General features: G+C 40.6%; 1 long non-coding RNA gene across 1 annotated transcript; it reads left to right on the top strand.

Annotated features, from left to right (window-relative positions):
• Positions 1-12,485: 12,485 nt before the first annotated feature.
• LOC100614129 (uncharacterized) lies at positions 12,486-23,136 on the top strand. The gene is made up of 3 exons (XR_681842.5): positions 12,486-12,690; positions 21,997-22,076; positions 22,282-23,136. It is a non-coding gene; the product is annotated as an uncharacterized LOC100614129 (long non-coding RNA).
• Positions 23,137-23,369: the final 233 nt, after the last annotated feature.

The following is a 23,369-nucleotide window of genomic DNA, read 5'->3' as shown; positions in this document are numbered from 1 at the left end:
CCTTCACAATCTTTTTTATTCCAGCAATGCCCAATGCAAATATAGCACAGAGATCTATTAGACATTCAATAAGCATTTGTTTGTATTTATCATTGCAAAATAGGAATTGCTTAATTGCCCACAGTTTGGGGTGCATGGAATATGCATTGACAGCTGAGTTGTCCGTAGAATATTTCATTTCAGCCTGGAGGATTATTTCTGCTTAATCCTGAAAATTGATCTGTGAGAGACTCAAGCAGCAGATCTGGTTTCTCTGCCCTGGGCAATGTTGGGGAGACTTGGACAAATTCAAGACTTCTTGCGCAGCCCCAGGCTTTTGTAATGAATTGAGCTCTTCTACCTTTTGCATGGGTAATGAAGAAGGGCAGGGGGCAACACTTGCAATTATTTCTCGATGCACAGGCAGCAGATATGGCTTTGATGAGTGTGTGTGCATACACGCATGTGTGTGTGTGTGTGTGTCTATTTGTGCACACAGATGGACATGAGAAGGAGGCATTAGAGATTGTGGCTTGGCCAAATAATCCCACACATCTCTTGCCCTGAGGACACATGTGAATGATTTGAGGAGGCCCTTTGTGGTTTTGTTTTGTTTTGTTTGAGATGGGGTCTCATTCTGTCGCCCAGGCTGGAATGCAGTGGCATGATCTTGGCTCACTGCAACCTCCCCCTCCCGGCCTCAAGTGATCCTCCCACCTCAGCCTCCTGAGTAGGTGGGATCACAGACATGCACCACCATGTCTAGCTAATTTATTTGTATTTGGTAGAGATGGGGCTTTACCATGTTGCCCAGGCTAGTGTAAAACACCTGAGCTCAAGCAATCTGCCTGCCTTGGCCTCCCAAAGTGCTGGAATTATAGGCATGAGCCACCGCACCTGACCATGGAGGCCCTTTGTTAACATGAATTCATGGTAGCCAGAGCCCAAAGTCAGCCAACTTATCCCTCATCTTGTCCAAAGATGACTAGAATTTCTGTCTTCCTCTCTGAAAACAAAGGAATTTTCCAGTTGTATGCTAGATGGGTTACAGTTGTAGCTGTTACACTAACAAACTCTGCTCATCCTTCCCCCAAGTAGCTACAGGGACCCTGAAATGTACTCTTTGTACATTTCTTTTATGCTCTACAAAGATGTATAATTATATACTGTGATTAGACAACTTAATCATACAATATTGATTAAGCAGCTAGGCAGAACATGTTTATTTCTAATCTGTGCTGCATCTTCATCACGTAATATAGTCAACAACTGATAGGTGTTGAGTAAATAAAGATGTAACGCATTGTCATGATACTTGAGGGAAGTGTTAGTACTTCAGAGTCTCTTATTCTTCATGTTAACCCTTAGGGTGTTATAGTCATCTTACCATAGTCCCTCCCCCAGTTCACGTGCAACCTTCCTGTATCACTGTTGATACTCTCAGATGTGATCCCCTTACTGGGTATGCAATTACCTAGAAACATACTATTTGATGTAATTAATAAATTATAATTTATCTTACCTTACTGATTTTAGTATACTTGATTATATTTGAGAATAGCCGGACAAATTTTAGGATGTAATCTAGCATTATTAAAAACAAATGTACAAAATTATTAGGAGATCATATTTATCCCTTGTTCCTGAATCACTGGGGAAGATGTGATTCATGCCTGTTCCATGCTATGCATTTGAAAACTGAAGCACGTGCGTGTATGTGAGTGCACACAATAACATGAAGATAGAGTCTCTCCAATAATTCAACTTATACAAGCCCATATTTATCTCAACATTGTATATGTAGATTTCTATAGCACCCTGAAAGTTGAATTCTTAAATATTCATGTGTGTAGTAAACTGATACTGAAGTTTCAATCATTCACAGCTTACCATCTTGCCATCCCCTCCATCTGCCCAGCCACCTCCCACTCATCCTTCCAGGCCCCATCCAAGCATAAGCTCCACCCATACTGATGCTTCTCTTACTCAATTTGTCTTTGTGCTTTATCTACTTCACCCCAGGAAATCCCAATTTAACAGAGTTCACCTATTTTCTACTTGCCTATGATGGATCATTTATTATTTCATCACAGAATTTTATCTTTTGTTTTTTATGTGCATAAGTATTTTATCTCCCAACTAATATTTAACATTTATTGAGCACTTTCCTGTATCAATTCATTTAATCTTCCTAATAAACGCTGAAAGTGTGTATTATTATTATTATTTCCATTTTATCAGATAAAGTAGTGGACACAAGGAAAGTGTAAGAAACTTTTCCTAGGTCACCTACAATTAGGTAAATTCATCCACTTTTTTTCTACAGTCATGAAATATTTACTCGTAGCAATGTTGTTTTACATGAGAGGTTCTGCATAATCAGTTATTCCTGGGGAGGGGCAGTAGCTTGTAGTTTTGCAGCTATAGCTATACCTCTGAAACTTCCCATAGTGCCAGGCATATAGTACCTGCCAGAGGCATGCTTGTGGGTTAACTGAGCTATTACATATTATATATGATTTTGAATTTACCAAACAAGATTAAATTTAATGTTAAGCTAAGGTACAATCCTATAGAATCTCAATGCCACTGAGATATGCTCTTTCTCCATGCATATGGCTGGATGGCCACACAGCCCAGCTCACTTAGTAGAAGTAAGCCACCTCCTAGTACTCTGCCCCTCCAGGAGAAATTTGATTTTGGATTAAGAGTTCACTTTCAAACCAAACTGTACACATCCTGCTGCTTTATTTCATAATTGCATATTGACATGAATGCAGTGACAGTTAGGGTTCCTCTGGCCAACTGCATGCTACAAGAATCATCTTCCTAGAATCTAACCCAACTGATCAACGGTTATTGCAGCTCTGGGGTTCCTTACAGTCAAAAGATTTGTTTCTGTCAAGATTTTTAGTAGAGGAAAAGGCATTATCTTCTAGATAGGGTTATATAAAGCAGCTCTCCAGCATTAAGAAACATAGCTTTGCCAATACTTCTGCTCATTGCAAAGAAACAGGTAAGGCACCACTTCCAGAATATATGGCAAAGGGAATGGAGTTGAGTCTTGGCTCTAACACAGTTTAACATCCCCAAATCCAAACTGTCTAAATAGGTACACGTTGAATTCTTTGTCAAACAGTTTATAGAACTGGATGGAATCTAGTTATCAAAACTTCCCATTTTACTGTTAATTAAATAATGGTTTTTATAGACCTGTATGACTTGTCCAAAGCTATGACTACCTGGGTAGGTAGTGTCAGACTGGGTAGTAAAATAGAGGCCTTATAATTCTTTTTTTTTTCTTTTTGAGATGGAGTCTTGCTTTGTCACCCAGGCTGGAGTGCAGTGGTGCAGTCTCAGCTCACTACAACCTCTCTCTGCCTCCCAGGTTCAAGTGATTCTCCTGCCTCAGCCTCCTGAGTAGCTGGGACTATAGGCGCATGCCACCACACTCAGCTAATTTTTGTATTTTTTTGGTAGAGACGGGGTTTCACCATATTGGCCAGGCTGGTCTTGAACTCCCAGCCTCGAGATCTGCCTACCTTGGCCTCCCAAAGTGCTGGGATTACAGCTGTGAGAGGCCTTATAATTTTTATTCCAGAATTATTTTCTTAGTACTCTGATATTCTCAACTGCTTATAGAATACGCCATCTCACAGACACTTCTCAAAAGAAGACATATAAGTGGCCAACGAACATGAATAAATGTTCAGCATCACTAATCATCAGAAAAACGCAAATTAAAGCCACAATGAAATAGCATCTCATACCAGCCGGAATGATTATTGTTAAAAAGTCAAAAAAGAGTCCGGGCGCGGTGGCTCATGCCTGTAATCCCAGCACTTTGGGAGGCCGAGGCAGGCAGATCACGAAGTGAGGAAATCAAGACCATCCTGGCTAAGACAGTGAAACCCCATCTCTAACAAAACAAAACAAAACAACAACAACAAAAAAAATTAGCCGGGGGTGGTGGCAGGCGCCTGTAATCCCAGCTACGTGCGAGGCTGAGGCAGGAGAATAGTGTGAACCTGGGAGGCAGAGCTTGCAGTGAGCCGAGATCACGCCACTGCACTCCAGCCTGAGCGACAGAGTAAGACTCTGTCTCAAAAAAAAAAATAATAATAATAATAATAATAATAATAATAATAAAATAAAAAATAAAAATAAAAAGTCATTAACAGATGTCGGTGAGGTTGTGGAGAAGAAGGAATGCTTATGCTGTTGGTGGGAATGCAAATTAGTTCAAACCCTATGGAAAACAGTACAGAGATTTCCAAAGAACTAAAAATGGAACGATCTTTTGACCCAGCAATCACATTAATGGGTACAAATGAAAATAATTGTTTTATAAAAAAGACACATGCACTCATAGGTTCATCACAGCATTATTCACAAGAGCAAAAGCATGGAATCATCCTAAGTGTCTTCCAACAGTGGATTGGATAAAGTAAATGTGTTACAAATATACCAGGGGATACTACACAGACATAAAAAAGAACACATTCATGTCCTTAGCAGCAATATGGATGCAGCTGGAGGCTATTATCTTCAGCGAAATCATGCAGGAAAAAAAACCGAGATGTTCTCACCTATATGCAGGAACTAAACAATGGGTAAGTATTATCATAAAGATAGAAACAATAAACTCCAAAAGCCGCGAGGGAGGGAGGAGGACCAGGTTTGGAAAAACCACCTATTGGGTTTACTATTTCGGTGATGGGTTCACTAGAGGCCCAAACCCCAGCATTACACAGCACACCCATGTAACAAACCTGCACATGTACCTCTTGACTCTATAATAAAATAAAATATATTTCTTGGGAGGCCAAGGCGGGTGGATCACTAGGTCAGGAGATTGAGACCATCCTGGCTAACATTGTGAAACCCCGTCTCTACTAAAAATACAAAAAATTAGCCGGGCGTGGTGGTGGGCGCCTGTAGTCCCAGCTACTCGGGAGGCTGAGGCAGGAGAATGGCGTGAACCCAGGAGGCGGAGCTTGCAGTGAGCCGAGATCACGCCGCTGCACTCCAACCTGGCCGACAGAGCGAGACTCCGTCTCAAAAAAAAGATAATAATTAAAATAAAAAATAAAATAAAATAAAATATATTTCAATTTGAAAAATTCTGATACAAACAGAACTTCTTTGGAGCACAGCCAGTGAGTCATCCCTCTAATATAAACTATTTCTATTATTGTATAGCCTGAGGATTGGTTAATTACAGATTTGGCATCCCGCTTAGAAGCTATGGAAAACAAAATGAAACAACAACAAAACAGAGTACTATTGGAATGTGGGACTGGCTTTGAAATCACAGGGTAAAATTTAAGCAAGTGCTCACTGCTTGCAAAGGTCCTGCACAGGACACTTACTTGCTTCTGCCTTTGTCTTGCCATGTCCTGTAGAGGTAGCTCCTGGACCATCCTGTAAATGTGGAAACCCCAGAAGCCTCACATCCTTACCCAACATGTGAGTGTCTATGAATGGGCAACATAAAAATTTTATGGTTTCCACTAAGTTTCTGGGGGCTGTTCAGGGAAGCAAGTCCCATTTTTCTCTCTGCCAGCTAATACAGTTGTCTCCTCTTTTCCAGTTTTATTTACCCAAGGTCAACCACAGACTGAAAATATTAAATGGAAAATTCCCAAAATCAACAATTCATAAGTTTTAAATTGTGCATTGTTCTGAGTAGAGTGATAAAATCTTTCCCAGTCCTGCTCTGTCCCACCCAAGGTATGAATCATCCCTTTGTCCAGCAAATCCACACTGTAGATGTCATCAGCCCATGAGTCAACTAGCAACTGTCTCAGTTATCCGTTCAATGGTCATGATATGGTGGTGCTTATCATGAACTATGATGTGCTTGTATTCACGTCACCCTTATTTTATTTAATAATGCTATGTCACAATTTCTAACTCATTTGTCTCACTTCATCTCACCACAAAGGCATTGTATCTTCTCACATCAGCACAAGAAGGGTGAGCATAGTGCAATCAGATGTCCTGAGAGAGACATTCATGTAACTTTATTACAGTGTACTGTTGTAATGTTCTATTTTTTTAATTGTTGTTACTCTTACTATGCCTCATTTATAAATTACACTTTATCATAGGTGTATTAGTCAGGCTTCCTTCTCCAGAGGGACAGAATCCATAGAAAACATATATTTGAAAGGGAATTTATTAAAGAGAATTGGCTCACATGACCATAAAGGTAAGATCCCTCCACCAGATAGGTTTAAATGATTTCTGCAAGCTGGGGAATGATAGAAGCCAACTGCAGAAGGTCAAACGGCTGCTAAACAGAGGACCTAGGAGTCACACCCGAGAGTTATATGAACCCAAAGCCACTTCCAATATCTACAGAATCTGACAGCAGAATAGGTGTTTAACGATCTTGAGAACACTGTTTATTATTTCAGGGTTCATGATGTGATGAGCATCATGATGTTATGAACATGAAAAGCCCCACAAACTCAGTGAGCCAGTCCAAGTGTGGAACCTGAGAAGCAGGGAAGCTGGCAGAGCAGCCCCCAGCCTGAGGCCAAATGCCTGACAGCCCCACGGAAGCCGCTGGTGCAAGCCCCAGAGTCCAAAGGCTGAAGAACCTGAAGTCTGATGTCCGAGGTCAGAAGGAGAAAAGGCGTCCAGCTAGGGAAAAAAGAAAAAGATAAGAGGAGGTGTCAGACTCCGAAAAAACCAGTTCTCACTAGAACTGAGTGAGAACTCACTCGCTCCCAGGAGAATGGCACCAAGCCATTCATGAAGCACCCTCTGCCAGAATCCAAACACTTCCTATCTGGCCCCCCAACATTGCGGATCAAATTGTGACATGAGATTTGATCGGGCCTAACAAACCATATCCAAACCATAGCAATAGATATGTATGTGTAGTAAAAAACATAGTATATATAGGGCTCGATGTCATTCACAGTAGACATTTCAGTGTCTACTGGGGGCCTGGGAAGTATCCCCTGTGGGTAAGGGGAAGCTGCTGTACATTGGCTGGAGCCAGACCCAGCCTATGGCTGGAAGATCAGAGCTCCATCAGCATAATTTCTGAAAAGAACAAGCTGTTACATAAGTATTTTCCCATGACTTGCAAAAACAAAACAAGAGAATAGAGGTCAAAACGTATCGCATTTCAGCCATGAAAACCTAGTTTAAAGGTGTTTACAGAATTTTTTGCACAACATAAAAAGTGTGGGAAAATCTGCCTTGGCAGGTTGTGCATATGTACAATGTTTCTTAAACAACTAAACAAAGTGATTTAGATAAAAAGATTCTAAGAAAAAAAATTAGTGCAAGCTGCCTGTGATGAGAAAGAGGGAGGAAGGTGGTGAGGTCTGTACTGAAAAGTGTAACTGGCTGGGTCAGATGTAGCTACGATTTCATGTGGGTCCAAACTCCTTTAGACTTTGAGGAAAGTGATAGAAGTCTCAGTTTTGCCATACCCGAAGTCCCTAATACAGGTTTACCTGCAATTAAGCTAACATATTCACTCTGATTTGATTTCTTTTTTTTTTTTTTTTTTTTTTTTTTGAGACAGAGTCTTGCTCTGTCTTCCAGTCTGGAGTGCAGTGGCACAATCTTGGCTCACTGCAACCTCCACCTCCCAGGTTCAAACAATTCTCCTGCCTCAGCCTCTCAAGTAGCTGGGATTACAGGCATCCGCCACCACATCCAGCTGATTTTTTTTTTTTTTTTTTTGAGACGAAGTGTCGATCTGTCGCCCAGGCTGGAGTGCAGTGGCATGATCTCGGCTCACTGCAAGCTCCGCCTCCCAGGTTCATACTGTTCTGCTGCCTCAGCCTCCCGAGTAGCTGGGACTACAGGCGCCCGCCACAACGCCGGGCTAATTTTGCATAATTTATAGTAGAGACGGGGTTTTACTGTGTTAGCCAGGATGGTCTTGCTAGCTCCTGACCTCGTGATCCACCCGCCTCGGCCTCCCAAAGTGCTGGGATTACAGGCGTGAGCCACCGCGCCCGGCCTAATTTTTGTATTTTATTAGAGACAGGGTTTTGCCATGCTGGCCATGCTGGTCAGGTCTCAAACTCCTGACCTCAGGTGATCCACCCGCCTTGGCCTCCCAAAGTGCTGGATTACAGGCGCGAGCCACCGTGTCCAGCCGACTCCAATTTGATTTCTATTACATTTCTAAATTTGTTAGGAACCATTGGAGAAGGATATGATTAGCATTGCAGAAACAACCCATGACATTAGAAGTTAAGAAGAGACAGGAGGTCAAGAAGGAGGAAGGCAGCAACAGGATCAAAGGTGTAGAGAAATCAACAGTAGTAAGCCCTCAGTACATGCTCACACACCAGACAGGAATCAGGCCAAGGTCATTAGACACATTTCCTCACCTAATTATCAGGGCAGTCCTCTGATGAAGGATTTGTTATATTCATTTTACATAGGTGCGAAGTGAAGTTTAAAGTTAAGCAACTGCACAGGGTCAAGCAGCTGGTAAACAGAGGAGCTAGGCATCACACCCGAGAGCATCTGAGCTCAAAGCCACTTCCAAGCTCTACAGAATCTGACAACAAAATAGGTGCTTAATGACCTTGAGAACACTGTTTATTATCTCAGGGTTCATGATGTCATGAAGCAGACTGCAACTGGTTAACTAGATAATGGGAGGTAAGGAGAGAGACAGCAGAGAGAGTTCAATTTTTAATGCAGTTTGGCATGGAAGGTCAGAAGAGGTGGAGTAGGAAAAATGAGATGCAGGGATTTTTTTTTCTATTCAGATAAAAGAGATTTTGAAATTATTTAAGTGCTGTTAGGAGAGAGAATAGGATGGGAGAGGTGATCATACCTGAAATCTGGGGGATAATTGAGGGAGGGAGTCCCTGAGGAGGCAGCAGAGAAAGGAGAACTATGCAAGTTGAGTCAGTTCCTTTCTCTTAGTTTTTTTTTCTTGGTGAAGCAGGAAGTGAGGTTGACATCAAGAATGTATTGAAGAGAGGAGGAGATGGAGGTGATTGTATTTTGAGAGGAGACTACGAATCATGGACTAGTGTCCAACCAGACAGGACTAAAGAGAAATGACCCAAGCACCAGCTTGTTCAAACAGCCCAGCCTGTCAGTCCTCCCTCTACAGTGATCATGTTTGGGAAAGAAAATCTGTGCTCGTCACTGCTTTAACTATAATTTTCCTGACATTTTTCTTGGTAGACAGGCTTTGTCATTGTTGTGTTATTGCTGTAGGTTACTTGTTTTTTGGGTTTTGATGTTGTTTTTTTCCTTTAAAAAAAAAAAGCCAGTTTTTTTTTTTTTTTCAAGGAATGCTGATTTTTTTTTTAACTTTTATTTTAGGTTCAGAGGTACATGTGCAGGTTTATTATTTAAGTGAACTCATGTCATGGGGGCTTGTTGTACTGATTATTTCATCACCCATATACTAAGCCTGGTACCCAACAGTTATTTTTTCTGATCTTCCTCTTCTCACCCACCACCCTCAAGTAGGCCCCAGTGTTTCTCCCCTCTATGTGTCCATGTGTTCTCATCGTTTAGCTCCCACTTGTAAGTGAGAACATGCAGTATTTGGTTTTCCGTTCCTAGGTTAGTTTGCTAAGGGTGATGGTATCCAGCTCCATCCATGTTCCTGCAAAGAACATGATCTCCCTCTTTTGTATGGCTGTGTAGTAAGGAATGCTGATTTTAATAGACATGGATCTCATTCCGTCTTATATTATCCAGCTGTGTCAACAGAAGACATTTACTGAGGTCTACCCTATGGGCCATGATTTCAATATAACCCATTCTGATTTCCTGATATACCGTGACCTTGGACAATGTCATACCAAAGCTTCTAACTAATCCTGTAAACTCTTTAGATTTTCCCACAGTGTTCTCTCTTCATTAAGCATCAGGTATTTTTTTCCCCAAGTAAATAATCAAATGTAAATGAGTTTCTATAGTGCGTCCATTGTTGTGGTACGTAATGTAGAACATTTAAAAAGGGCACAATTTTTAAACTTAAGGGCTTCTATTTCAAATGCCACTGCAAAACAACATGCAATAAATGACTAGAGAACAATGTAAAAGAGAAAGTGCTGTTTCTCTGGGTGGATGGTGATTAGCATGGGCTGGCATGGCCTTCATGGAAAGGTAGGATGGAAGTGGTGTCTTTAAGGAGAGTAGTACTGGACCAGTCAAGAGCAAGGGACAAGGTGCTTTGAATTGGAAAGACAGAATGTAAAGGTATAGAGGTGAGCTTAACTAGATCACGTAGGAAGTTCGGTAAGGAATCTCTGCAAGAGGGTGTTTGTAATAAGGAAATATGGTAAACAAGTTTGATAGCACACAAAATCATAGAGTAAAAGCAACCTTCAAACCCACCTATAACATCTCTTATTTTACAGTTTAGAAGACTAAGGCTGAGAGGCAAATGATTTCCTGCGTTTTCTCAGCAGGAAGAACTGGGTTAAACATTCAGGTTTTTGTTTGTTTGTTTATTTGTTTATTTTAATTAGAAGTGTTATAGGCCCAGGGGTGAGCATGCACAGAGAAAAGGCTTTGTGAGGACACAGTGAGAAGATGGCTGTCTGCAAACCAAACAGAGAGGTCTCCGGAGAAACCTGACCTGCTGACACCTTGATCTGGGATTTCCAGCCTCCAGAACTGTAAGAAAGTAAATGTTGATGGTTTAAAAAAAGGTGGGTGGATCACCTGAGGTCAGGAGTTTGAAACCAGCCTGGCCAACATGGTAAAACCTTGTCTCTACTAAAAACACACACACACAAAAGTAGCCATGCATGGTGGCCGGCACCTGCAATCCCAGCTACTTGGGAGGCTGAGGCAGGACAATCGCTTGAACCCAGGATGCAGAGGTTGCAGTGAGCAGAGATCCCACCACTGCACTCCAGCCTGGGCAACAGAATGAGACTTTGTCTCAAAAAAAAAATAAAAAAAGAAAGGGGGGTTATTGACTGAATATTTGTGTCCCCTCAAAATCCCAAAATTTATTTGTTGAAGCTTCAAAGTCTAATGTAATGGTATTTGGAGGTGGGGTTTGGGGAGGAAATTACAGTTAGATGACATCATAAGGGTAAAGCCCAAGTCAACTAGGATTCGTGCCCTTATAAGAAGGGTCACCAGAGAGTTTGCTCCTCCCACCGCCCCCACCAGCCCCACATGCACAGAGAAGAAGTCACATGAGCGCACAGAGAGATGATGGCTGCCTACAGGTCGAAAGAAGAGGCCCCAGAATGAAAGCTATTTGGCCAGTACCTTGATCTTGGACTTTCTTCCCAGCCTCAAGAATTGTTAAGAGATAAATTTCTGTTGTTTAAGACACCTAATCTATGGTATTTTGTTATGGTAGCCTAAGCAGACTAAGAAGGCAAGAGTTGATTGCCAAACCAGAGGCTTTCCTATATTCATTGCTGTCTTTTACAGGGCTGTTTGTTGGGAGGCTTAAGAGCACAGAAGTGAAGCTTACTGGCTGTGTGATAGCCCCAGATGCAAAACTGGTTTTGATCATTACAGTCATGTGACTTTGGACATATTGGTATTTTTTTAAAACCTCTCAGTCTCTGTTTTCTCATTTGTGTAGTGGGGTTACTAATGGAATCCATTTAGAATGCTTTGCATGTGTATATTAAATAATACATGCAAAGTGCTTATCATAACGCAGAGAACATACTAAGTATCTGATATGTTATCTATTGTTTTATTCATTTTCATTCATTTCTTTCATGAGAGACTGATATATTTGTTAAGATTATTTGAGATATATAAAGGTAGATTAGATAGAGGGCTTACTGCTTAACAGGAGAGATAAGATTTACAGACAAAAATTTATAATAAAAGATAAAAAGTAGTCAGGGTTGTCAGTCAGGCATAGATAAAGTACTGTGGTCATTAAGAAAAAAAGATAAATTTCTTTGTGTGTATAATTGGAAATGGCTTTGAGGAAATGATGGATTATTTCAAAAATAAACATGCCAGAAAAAAAGCAACCAAATACTTGCTATCCTTCAGTCACTCTGGGAGGCTGTGCACTTCTGAAGTGATTCTTCAGTTAACAGTCAAATTACATTTGGGAGTGGGACTTTGGGGAGGAAATTACACTTAGATGACATCATGAGGGTGAAGCATAAGTCAGCTAGGATTAGTGCCATTGTCAGAAGAGTCAGCTGGGCGTGGTGTCTCACGCCTGTAATCCTAACACTTTGGGAGGCCAAGGTGGGTGGATCCCCTGAGGTTCAGGGCTCAAGACCAGCCTGGCCAACATGGTGAAAACCCATCTCTACTAAAAATACAAAAAATCAGCTGGGCATGGTAGCAGTTGCCTGTAATTCCAGCTACTCAGGAGACTGAAGCAGGAGAATCACTTGAACCCAGGAGGTGGAGGTTTCAGTGAGCTGAGATCGCACCACTGCACTTCAGCCTGGGCAGCAGGGCAAGACTCTGTCTCAAAAAAAAAAAAAAAAAAAGAGTCACCAGAGAGCTTGCTCCTCCCTGCCTTTGAGAACTGCCCCCACAGTCATTGACGCAGTCACTCAGGAGATCACCTTCCCAATTGCATTTTAGAAGGGTGTGGCAGATTCAAGATGCAGAAGGGAGGAGAGAAGGAAGGAGGTGAAGGAGACGGCACAGGCAGAGGTACAGAGTGGTGACTGAAACCACACACCATGTTGGGAGACTTCCAAACAAGTCTAGAGAGTTGGCACTTAGGGATGAAGAAATCATCTTCTGGTGAGTCTGAGCAGTCCTTCCTGACCTGCCTAGCAGATACACTAAGTTAGAACTGATGCCAGTGGATTATTTAGGATATTGCTCAGGGAAAAATTGGGAAGGGGCATAGAGAAAGACTGAAAGGACCCAAGAATGAGATTAGGTAGGTCCGTGAGAGCCCAGGGAACTGGGTTTTTATGTGGGTGATGAGACATCACGCTGAACAGAAGTGCTGCTAGACATTCTTGCATTTTATTCTTTTTTTAAAAGGAAATGTTTTAATCATTACAAAATTAAATATGATCTTTGTTGTAGTGTTTTTTAATTGAAACTTTATCAGATTAAGGAAGTTTCTTTCTAATCTGGATTTAGTGATCTTTTTTTTAATCATGAATGGCTACGACATTTAATTTTTTGGCTTCAATTGAGTTACACTGTTCTTCTTTTTTAATATATTAATGCAAGAATTTATATAGATAGATTTTCTAGTGTCAAATCAATTGACATCATGACCAACTCGGACATGATGCATTTCTTTTAAACATTGCTGGATCAGCTTTGCTAGTGTTTTGTTTAAGACATTTGAACCTGTATTCTTGAGTGAAATTGGCCCTCACTTTCTCTCCTTTGGACTATGCTTCTGTGGTTTACATTATGACAGTAATAGCGTCATAAAATAAGTTTGGGAAGATTACATTCTTTCCTCTGGAAGAATTTTATAGGATAGGAATATATTCCTTAAAGATGGCATTTGACCACACTGGTTAGATACTGTGATGTTTTCTTAGTGGAAATTTTTTAAATTCAGGGTTCAATATATGTAGTGATTATAGAATCATTATTCCTTCTTGAGTCAATTTTGATTAGATTTTTAATTTTTTTTTTGAGACAGGGTCTTGCTGTGTCACTTAGGCTTGTATGCAGTGATGCAATCACAGCTCACTGCAGCCTTGACCTCCCAGGTTCAAGCAATCCTCCCACCTCAGCCTCCCATGTAGCTGAGACTACAGGCACTACCACATGTGGCTAATTTTTTAAATTATTTGTAGACATGGGTTCTCCCTATATGCCCAGGCTTGTCTTGAACTCCAGGGCTCAAGCAAGCCTCCCACCTCAGCTTTCCAAAGGGCTGGAATTACAGGTATGAACCATGATGCTGGGCCTAGATTTTTTTCCTGTGGATGTGTGCATTTTATTTATGTTCAAAATCATTTACTTAAATTATTATTTACAGTATGCTTACTTTTCTTTTAAATTTCTGATGTTTCTTCTAAATTTTTATAGTTTCATCCTCCTTTATATTTCAAACATTCTTAATTTGTGCTTTATTTACTTGTTTTCTTAATCAATTTATCCAGGGTTTTTTGTGTGTGTACATGTGTTTGTTTTTCAAATTTTGAAGACCCAACTTTTGTCTTTGTTTACGTACTCTATTGTATCTGTTTTCTATTTCATTTATTTCTGTCTTCATCTTTATTACTTATTTTCTTTTGATTTTAGTTGAGTTTATTCTGGGTTTCTTATACCCAAAAGATGCAATCATATGTTGAGAGAAATGGCAATTAAACTTATTAAATTTTCAGTGGGATGAGTGACATGCTCCCTTACCACCAAAAAATGCCAAGAACTATTCCAGAGAAATACATTTAGGGTATGTTTTTAGGATTTAGATTGACTGGAATTCAAATCTATGGAGTTTGGGGTACATTAAATAGTTTTGTTTCTCCATTTGTAAAATAACAGTCAAAACAATTATACCTCATAGGGTCTTGCGGCATTTACATGAAATAATCCGTGTGCCATGCTTAACGCATAGTTGCCCTCACAATAGGACCTCAGTATACAGTGACAATTCTTACTGGCATATGGATAAGATAATAAGGAATTATGTGATGTCAGCCAACTGAGAGTAATAGACAATAAATTCTATAGTGTTGAAAAGTGGAGCACAACTGTTGGCTGGAATAGCCAAAGAAGTCTTCTGGAAGAATCTAAAATAAACTTAATGTTGGTAAAAGGGAGAAGCACTGGGACAGGCAGACAAATGGGCATAGCATAAGACATAAGAAAAAAGAACAAATCACCTTGAGATGGGATCCAGTTTTCAAATACCATCCTTTGCATTACTTACATTATAAGTACATTTCATAATTTACTAATACACTGTCATTCTCAAGTTTTTAATCTATGTTGTCTTTGTCTCCCCTACAAATTCATTTTGTAAAATAAATGAAGACAGAGCCTTCATCTTTTATTTCTTCTGTGATCCTCCACAGCATTTAGTATTCTACTCTATATACAATGAGCACTTAATCACAATGCCTATTGCATGAATAAGTCCTCACTTCTGGGAGTGTGACCTCTGTCTTACTTTCAGCACTTATTCTTCTCATAGTGAGGGTGACTGTAGAATACCTAGTGACTATCAGGTGAAAAGTCTACAAGAAAATTGGTGGGGAGATAATTTGGAATCAGTCCACAGAGGAAATAATAAAAGGTTCTGAAGTTGATGGGTAATCCCTCAGAAATGTTTTTGATAAGACACCTCTTCAAAGTAAAAGAGAGAGCCCACTTTTCTCATAGATGGTGGAATGGTATGTCAATCAAGCTATTCTAGACACTAAAGGGGCTTCTGGCCAGGATTTGTGTTTTCTTTCCAAGCATGGAGCCAGCTGGATAAACCTTACTTGACTATGAGAAAGAACAATTTAGTAAGGAATTGGGAATGTCACATTATTTAGGAAATATCTATTACAAAAACCCAAATTACATATCATGTTAGTCTGATCTCATGCTACTATAAGGACATGCCTGATTCTGGGTAATTTATAATGGAAAGAGGTTTAATCGACTCACATTTCTGCAGGGTTGGGGAGGCCTCAGGAAACTTACAATCATGGCAGAAGGGGAAGCAAACACATACTTCTTCACATGGTGGCAGGAAGGAGAAGAATGAGTGCCTAGCGAAGGGAGAAGTCCCTATAAAACCATCAGATCTCATGAGAAATAACTCACTATCATGAAAAGAGGTTGGGGAAAACCGCCCCTATGATTCAATTATCTCCACCTGGTTTTTTCCACGACATGTGGGGATTATGGAAACTACAATTCAAGATGAGATCTGGGTGGGGACACAGCCAAGACATATCACGTATATAACTTAAATTGATCAGTATTTAATGGATACCTAGTTGCCAGCTACCCTGTTGGTTCTTGAAGAGACAATGATGAGTAAGAATGGTTTATATCCTTAAAGATCTTACACCAAAGAGAGAAGGAAACACATAGGTATGCATACCAGGATATAAAGTCAGGCTATGCCAAACACAAACATAGATAAACAGAGTGCTGTAAAATTAGTGGATAGCGGAAATTAATTTTGAGTTGGAGTCAAGGAAGGTATCCCAGAAAAGGTAATACTGGAGATAATTCTTGAAGTACCAGTGGAATTTAAACACATGTGAGGCTAGGGAATTTTAAATACCTGGAAAGTGGCATGCTTCTGGAATGGAGCACAGGCTGGCAGAATTGCAATTTAGGGTGAATGGGGAGACTGGTGGAGTCAACTGTTAGCTATATAATTCTGAATAAGATTTGAGAGGTCAAGTGTCAGGATGGCTGAGTGGTCTAAGGCACCAGACTCAAGCTTAAGATTTGGGAGGTCATGAGAAAAACAGAGGAGGTTAGATATGAGAATCACTATAAGGCCATATATGGCAAAAGCTGACAACCAGTTGAATGCCACAGGTGGAAGCAATGAAAGAATCAATGATGAATGAGCTTTTTAGCTAAGGAAGAGCAGTAAATAGTGATGTCTACACCTGTAATAAAAAATCAGACACAAGAAACAATTTAGACATAGGGTCGACATATTGAAGATGAGATGTGAGTTAAATGTGGCTATAGAGGCTGCATTAGGAAATACGGGTTGTGAAAATATGTGATACTAGAAAGGAAAAAGGCTTGTTAGACTAGTATAAAGAAAGTTAGGATGGGTGAAAATTAGGTTACATTTTACATGGAAGGAAAGGAAATTGATATAATTTGACACAAAAAGCCTTAACTACAAGCTATCCCCCAACGACTCCCAAATCTACATCTCTAAACAGACCCTTTTATTAGAATCATAGGCTGTATATTTATTTAAATTATCATCATCGTTACTTGGTTATAGGGTAAGAATTTCAAACTTAACATTTTCAAAACAGATTCATGATTGACATTAGATCATTGTGAGTGTATAAAAATGCAACTGATTTCTGGGTACTGACTTCTTATCCTGCTATTTTACTGAATTTATTAGTTCTAGCAAATTTTAGTGGTGTCTTTAGGGTTTTCTACTTATCAGATCATATCACCAGTGAACAGAAATAATTTTACTTCTTTCTTTCCAATTTGGATGACTTTATTTCCCTGCTTAATAGTCTGGCTAGAACTTTCAGTACCATGTTGAACAGAAGTGGCGTGATCTTGGCTCACTGCAACCTCCGCCTCCTGGCTTCAAGGAATTCTCCTGCCTCAGCCTCCCAAATAGCTGGGACTATGGGTGCACGCCACCATGCTCAGCTAATTTTTGTACTTTTAGTAGAGATGGGGTTTCACCATGTTGGCCAGGAAGGTCTCGATCTCTTGACCTCATGATCCACCCGCCTTGGCATCCCAAAGTGCTGGGATTACAGGCGTGAGCCACCATGCCCAGACAAATCTTTTTTTTTTTTTCCACTGAGACTTAGCTTCTCAGGAATAGGTAACTAAACTGGTCAGATAATCGGAATTAACGAAGCTGTTGGGACATAACGATGATATTACGGTACAGCGTCTGAGAATATTGATGAGTTGTTTAGGTTTGTCAGGAAGGTGAGAGAGGCTAGGAAGGGACAAAGGGTTTGGAGGTTTGAAGGGGCACATGCAGGGTGTGAGTGAAAATGAAATGTAGGTGGAAGATAACTGGTCGTAAACCGAAGATAAAATTCTAAGCTCCCCAGCCAACTGAATGGACCCCTCTTTTTGCAAAAGATTCCCCAAAGAAGCCTGAAAAATTAGTTCAGGCCATGACAGGAATCAGGGGGCGAATATACAGCATTATAGCCTCTTCCTTTTGGAGTTTAGACACAACTTACCAGCATTAACATTAAAACAGATATCTTAAAATGAACAAAACAGACTCTGTAGCAATAAGACACTGAGTTCCAACCTGACTCTTGTTTAGGATCATGTGACAGATGGTAGGCCCTGAAGAAAATCAAAGTATTTTACCCCAAAACATATTTCTTTGACATATTCTGAAATAGCCCTGCAAATTATCTCTTGTGGGGGAAATTTGCCTTCTGTAAGAATCTCCTTCCTTCACCAAGTCTTTTCCAGAGAATCTGATACATTTAAGTTCTGATAAGAGACATTCACTATCTCTTCTCTCTGAAACTTGCTACCTGGAGGTCTCATCTACATGACAAGAACCCTGGCTTCCACAACCCCCTTGTCTAAACGCAAGCATTTTTTATACTGAATTCAATTCTTCAAGCAGAGCTTAACTCAACCAATTGCCAATCAGGAAATCTTCTAATCCATCTGTGACCTGGAAGCCCCATGCCCACCCCCATCTTTCCCCCACCTACTTTTAGATGTCTGACCTTTCTGGGCCAAACCAATATATACCTTAAATATATTAATTGATGTGTTTGTCTGTAACTTCTGTCTCCCTAAAATGTATAAAACCAAGCTGTAACCCAACCACCTTGGGCATATGTGCTCAGAACCTCACTGGCCTTGCCAAGTGATCCCTAACCTTGGCAAAATAAACGTCTAAATTGATTGAGACATGTCTCAGATACATTTTAGGTTATATGGCTAAATTTTTTAATTTATCTGGTTTATCTCACAAGAGCTGAAAAGATCTTAGTGATGGCTTGGCCTGAGCTCCTCGTTCTGTCACTGAAAAAGTTATGGCCTGAAGAGGTGACCTGACTCTCCAGCATCTCGCAGTTAAAATGAGGTCCACCTGAATACAGCCCAAGTCCCCAGTCACGGATGAAAAGCAAGTCTTCTATTGGGCTCTTCTCTCACCCAACTTTCTTCCAATGGAGTTCCAGCTACCGTCACTCCTGCTCCCCTAGTTTTTGTTTGTTTGTTTGTTTTAAACCAACCTCAAAATTCTCAGTGACAGGGAAAATGTCTAAACTAGAGCCCTGCACTGTTTGCTCTGCAGTTCAGTAGTTTTGGCTTCAGATCATTTGGAAGTTTGTTTCTGAGACAAGATACACAAATGTAACTGCCTCCAGGCTCTTAGCTTGCCAGCAGGATGACTGTCTCTAGTTGACAGGACCCGCTGACCCCTGCTGTTTGGATTGCTAACCAGGTTGTCTGACAGCAGGGTACCTTCCAGTTTGATAAGGGACAGTGGGCTCTGGATCAACGTTCATCAATCAGGCTTTCCACTCAGACTGGGAAAAATCTCATGACCATGTTGGCTGTTGGTTCAGCTGGGGCTAGGAGAGAGGCAGAGATGACTCACCTGGGCAAAAGCTGCACAGGAGTCCTCTGGATTCAGTGTGGTTTTTGGAAAGAGGTCTGTGTGGTGAGCTGAGAGACCTGCATTCTAGTCCTCCTCCACTGTCTACTCAGCAAATGTGAATAAAGTCATGTCACCTCGCTAAGCCTTGGTTTAGTCATCTACAAAGTAAAGTGTCAGAGGAAATAATTTTATAGGGTTTACTCCTGTTCAAAAATCTGGAATGGCATGGAAAAAGATTAGCATTTTCTATATGAGGACCTATGTGATGAAACATGAGTGAAATGGAGTGTCCTAGGCAATTCCTGTTAACTGCTGGTTATTGATCATACTGATCATTATGCAAAGTGCGTTAAGAATGAACCCATGACAGCCAATGCCAGAATCCAGCTCTTGCAGAGGATCCAAGCACCATGCCCAGGAATAGGTTGGGTCTCTTCATGTAAAACAGAGAGAGGCAGGGAGGCCTGAGGCAGGACAGTCAGTAAGCAAGCTAGATAGACCTCAATTCTGGGGAAGAAGCATCTGCTGATTGCTCTGTTTTTTATTGGTGATGAATTGCTTTGGGTCCACAGATGTTAATTGTAGCCAGAAAAAGACCAGAAAGCTGCAATAGCATGATATATTAGGAAAAACACATGATTGGGAATGGAGCAGAACTGGAGTCAAATCCCATTCTGGAACTAACTATTCATCCTTTCTGAATCTAAATTCTGTCACTATAACTCAGGGATAATTATATTTTTGCATGGGTTTTATGAGGATTAGAGACAACGTATGCAAAACATTTGGCACATGGTAAACATTTGCTAAATGTTATGCAATTTTATCAACGAGGTGTGGGAAAGGGATAAGAATTTAAGCCCAAAGAGCAGCACAGGTACAATGTGATTTTGCCAAACTCAGAACTTCTAAGGATACTTCTAGATCCATGTGTGGTTTTATAATGAGATCCTTGACACAGCCGTATGAGAGGGGTAATTTCTCAGGAGCCCCGGGTGGCAGCCATAGGAAGATGCACACTTATATGTCTCTGAGCTTCCATATGGGGAGTACAGAAAATCCAGACTCCAAAATTTCTACAGAAGAGCCCTAAGGATGGCAATTTAGTAAGAAATGGGATCTAAGAAATTTCCATTGTGTGCACATAAATTTATTAATTATTAGAAAATATTAATTGTCCATATGACGAAATAGAAGACACAGATTGAATGAGGGTTGGGAGACAAGGCCCTCTCCTCACTGTAAACCACAAATAAAATTCTAAGACCCCCCCGTCCCCGGCCAACCATCTGAATGAGCTTCTTCCTAAGCCAGGGCTCTTTTAAAATTTAACCTGAAAGACTGTTTCAGGTCATGATGGGAAGTGGGGTTGGATATGATGCCTCATTATACCTCTCCAGGATTAATGTCAACACAGACTTTAGGTCTAACAGAAAACATTTTACAACCTATTCTCCCTGAAGCCCTACTACCTGAAGGCTTCCTCTGCAAATAAGAACTTGAGTCTCCACAATCCTTCATCTTACCCCAGAATTTCTTTCATTTTTGTTTTTGTTTTTTTGAGGAGTTTCGCTCTTGTCCCCAAGACTGGAGTCCAATGGCATGATCTCTGCTCACTGCAACCTCCACCTCCTGGGTTCAAGCAATTCTCCTGCCTCAGACTCCCAAGAGGCTGGGATTACAGGTGCCCACCACCATGCCTGGCTAATTTTTATATTTTTAGTAGAGATGGGGTTTCACCATGCTGGCTAGGGTAGTTTCGAACTTTAATCATGGAAAAGAAAAGCTATAGGCCAAATTCTAATAAGGGTAAATGCATGCATATCTATAAAGCTCAATTTTTGGCTTCAATCTCCCTCTACCCCATACATATGCACACACACACAATATGCACACACACACAATACACACACACCCTCATTAGAAACAGGACAAAAAACTAGAAGCCATTGGTTCTCCACTCATATATCATTTATTTAATAAGCATAAATATAGAAGAAATAAACTTAACTTCAAGCAAAGATGGGCTGAGAATAGATAGAAGCCTCCCTAAGTACAGTTAACTGCAGTGACAAAAAGAATTATGTTAGACGTAATATCTAGATTAAATTAATTACATATTTACTAAGTGTTTTTGTGGAGATTCAGAGCTAAAAGTTAGTGTTCTTAATCTTTTTTTTTTTTTTTTTTGAGACAGTGTCTTGCTCTGTCGCCCAGGCTGGAAGGCAGTGGCGTGATCTCGGCTCACTGCAAGTTCCACCTCCCTGGTTCACGCCATTCTCCTGCCTCAGCCTCCAGAGTAGCTAGCTAGGACTACAGGCATCCGCCAACGCCCGGCTGATTTTTTTTTTTTTTTTTTTTTTTTTTGTATTTTTAGTAGAGTCGGGGTTTCACCGTGTTAGCCAGGATGGTCTCGATCTCCTGATCTCGTGATCCGCCCGCCTCGGCCTCCCAAAGTGCTGGGATTACAGGCATGAGCCACCACTCCCGGCCAGTGTTCTTAATCTCAATGAGCTCTAGTCCAATATGCAGCTTAACTGTATGCATTCGTCGTAGTTTTATGCCAATAACCTACTGCGGAGAATGGAAGGAGCAAAGGATGTGGTTAGATTCTTCCACCTACTTAATAGATAAGTGTCCTGGAGCGAGTGAGACGGAGTTTTAAGGCTTGGTATCTTTATCTATAATAGAAAGGTAATAATACCTACTCACTAGATTGCAGTGAGGATCAAATGAGTTAAGGTAAGTAAAAGAGCTCTATAAACTTTAAGAAGCCCATGCAAATGCTAATTGTTGCTATTTTCTTTCCCCTTAAGGGTACACTTGGTCTTTCCTGATGAAGCTTTTAAGAGAAAAGCAGAGTTGACCCTGGGCTTTCAAAAAACTCTTCTTTCAGGTACAAACTACGAATTATGATTTTGAACTTCAAAAAAAAAAAAGAGGATAACTTTCAAAAGTACCCAGTTTTGAAACACTCTGTCTATTCTCCTTCATTCATTCATCTCCCACTGTCATTCCATGCCATTTCCCAAACTTTAGTCCCTTCTTAACTCTTCCTCGTGACAATTTTCTTTCTGCTTTCCTTTTCCTTCCCTCTCAAGGCAAAACCTCAGAGAGAACTGGCTGCTAGTGATCCTCTGCAGAGACCTTGAAGAGCACGGCAATTATGAAACTTCAACAAGAAAAGATTTAAGCTGATCTTTAAAAAAAATATACTGTCAGGAATTTTGTAGAAATGACTTTAATGTAATAACTGCTTCTTTGACTTATGTTTTGTCTGGTGGTGAAAAGAAAAATATTTATAAAAGCATGCCTGTGTCCTAAAATTGGGGACACAAACTTAAATGACTGAAGGCACTTAAGGAGTGGAGGCAAGGATGGTGAAACCAGGCCCTGTACCAAGCAGGAGAGCGTGAACCTGCTAAAGAGAGTGACTGCTTCTCATTTCCAGTCGATGCGACTGGTGTCACATTCCAGTCAAATGGAGTTGTGACACCATTTCAGCCACAGCGATTGATCTGGATTTTCTGTAAAATTCCCTGATTTTTACATATTGCCAATTAATTAATTAATTAAAAAGAAATGTAGATGTTCAACCATGCTGTGTACTCCGGAAATACCTTTATATGACATCATGGGCCTAAATTTTGGGCCAAAGGAGCTAGAGAAAAAGTACAGGAATTCATCAGATCCAACATCACTACTGGATATTTAAATAGTCCAGGACGGGCGCGTGGCTCACTCCTGTAATCCCAGCACTCTGGGAGGCCGAGGCAGGCAGATCATGAGGTCAGGAGATCGAGACCATCCTGGCTAACACGGTGAAACCCTGTCTCTACTAAAAATACAAAAAATTAGCTGGACGTGGTGGCAGGCACCTGTAGTCCCAGCTACTAGTGAGGCTGAGGCAGGAGAATGGCATGAACCCGGGAGGCAGAGCTTGCAGCGAGCCGAGATCGCGCCACTGCACTCCAGCCTGGGTGACAGAGCAAGATGCCATCTCAAAAAAAAAAAAAAAAAAAAAAAAGATAAAATAAAAAATAAATGAAAAAAATCCAGAGTTTATATCCTACTAAAGATAGATAAACGAACAACTTTGGATTCCCAGGGTTACATGAGCATTCATGATGATTTATTTATTCATCACCATTTGAATAGATCACTGGGCAAAATGTAGAGATGACTGAGA

The sequence above is a fragment of the Pan troglodytes genome, chromosome 7, assembly GCF_028858775.2.
Source record: "Pan troglodytes isolate AG18354 chromosome 7, NHGRI_mPanTro3-v2.0_pri, whole genome shotgun sequence".
Lineage (NCBI taxonomy): Eukaryota > Metazoa > Chordata > Mammalia > Primates > Hominidae > Pan > Pan troglodytes.
The sequence above is the reverse complement of the archived record's forward strand: the minus strand, read 5'-3'. Positions and strand labels throughout refer to the sequence as shown.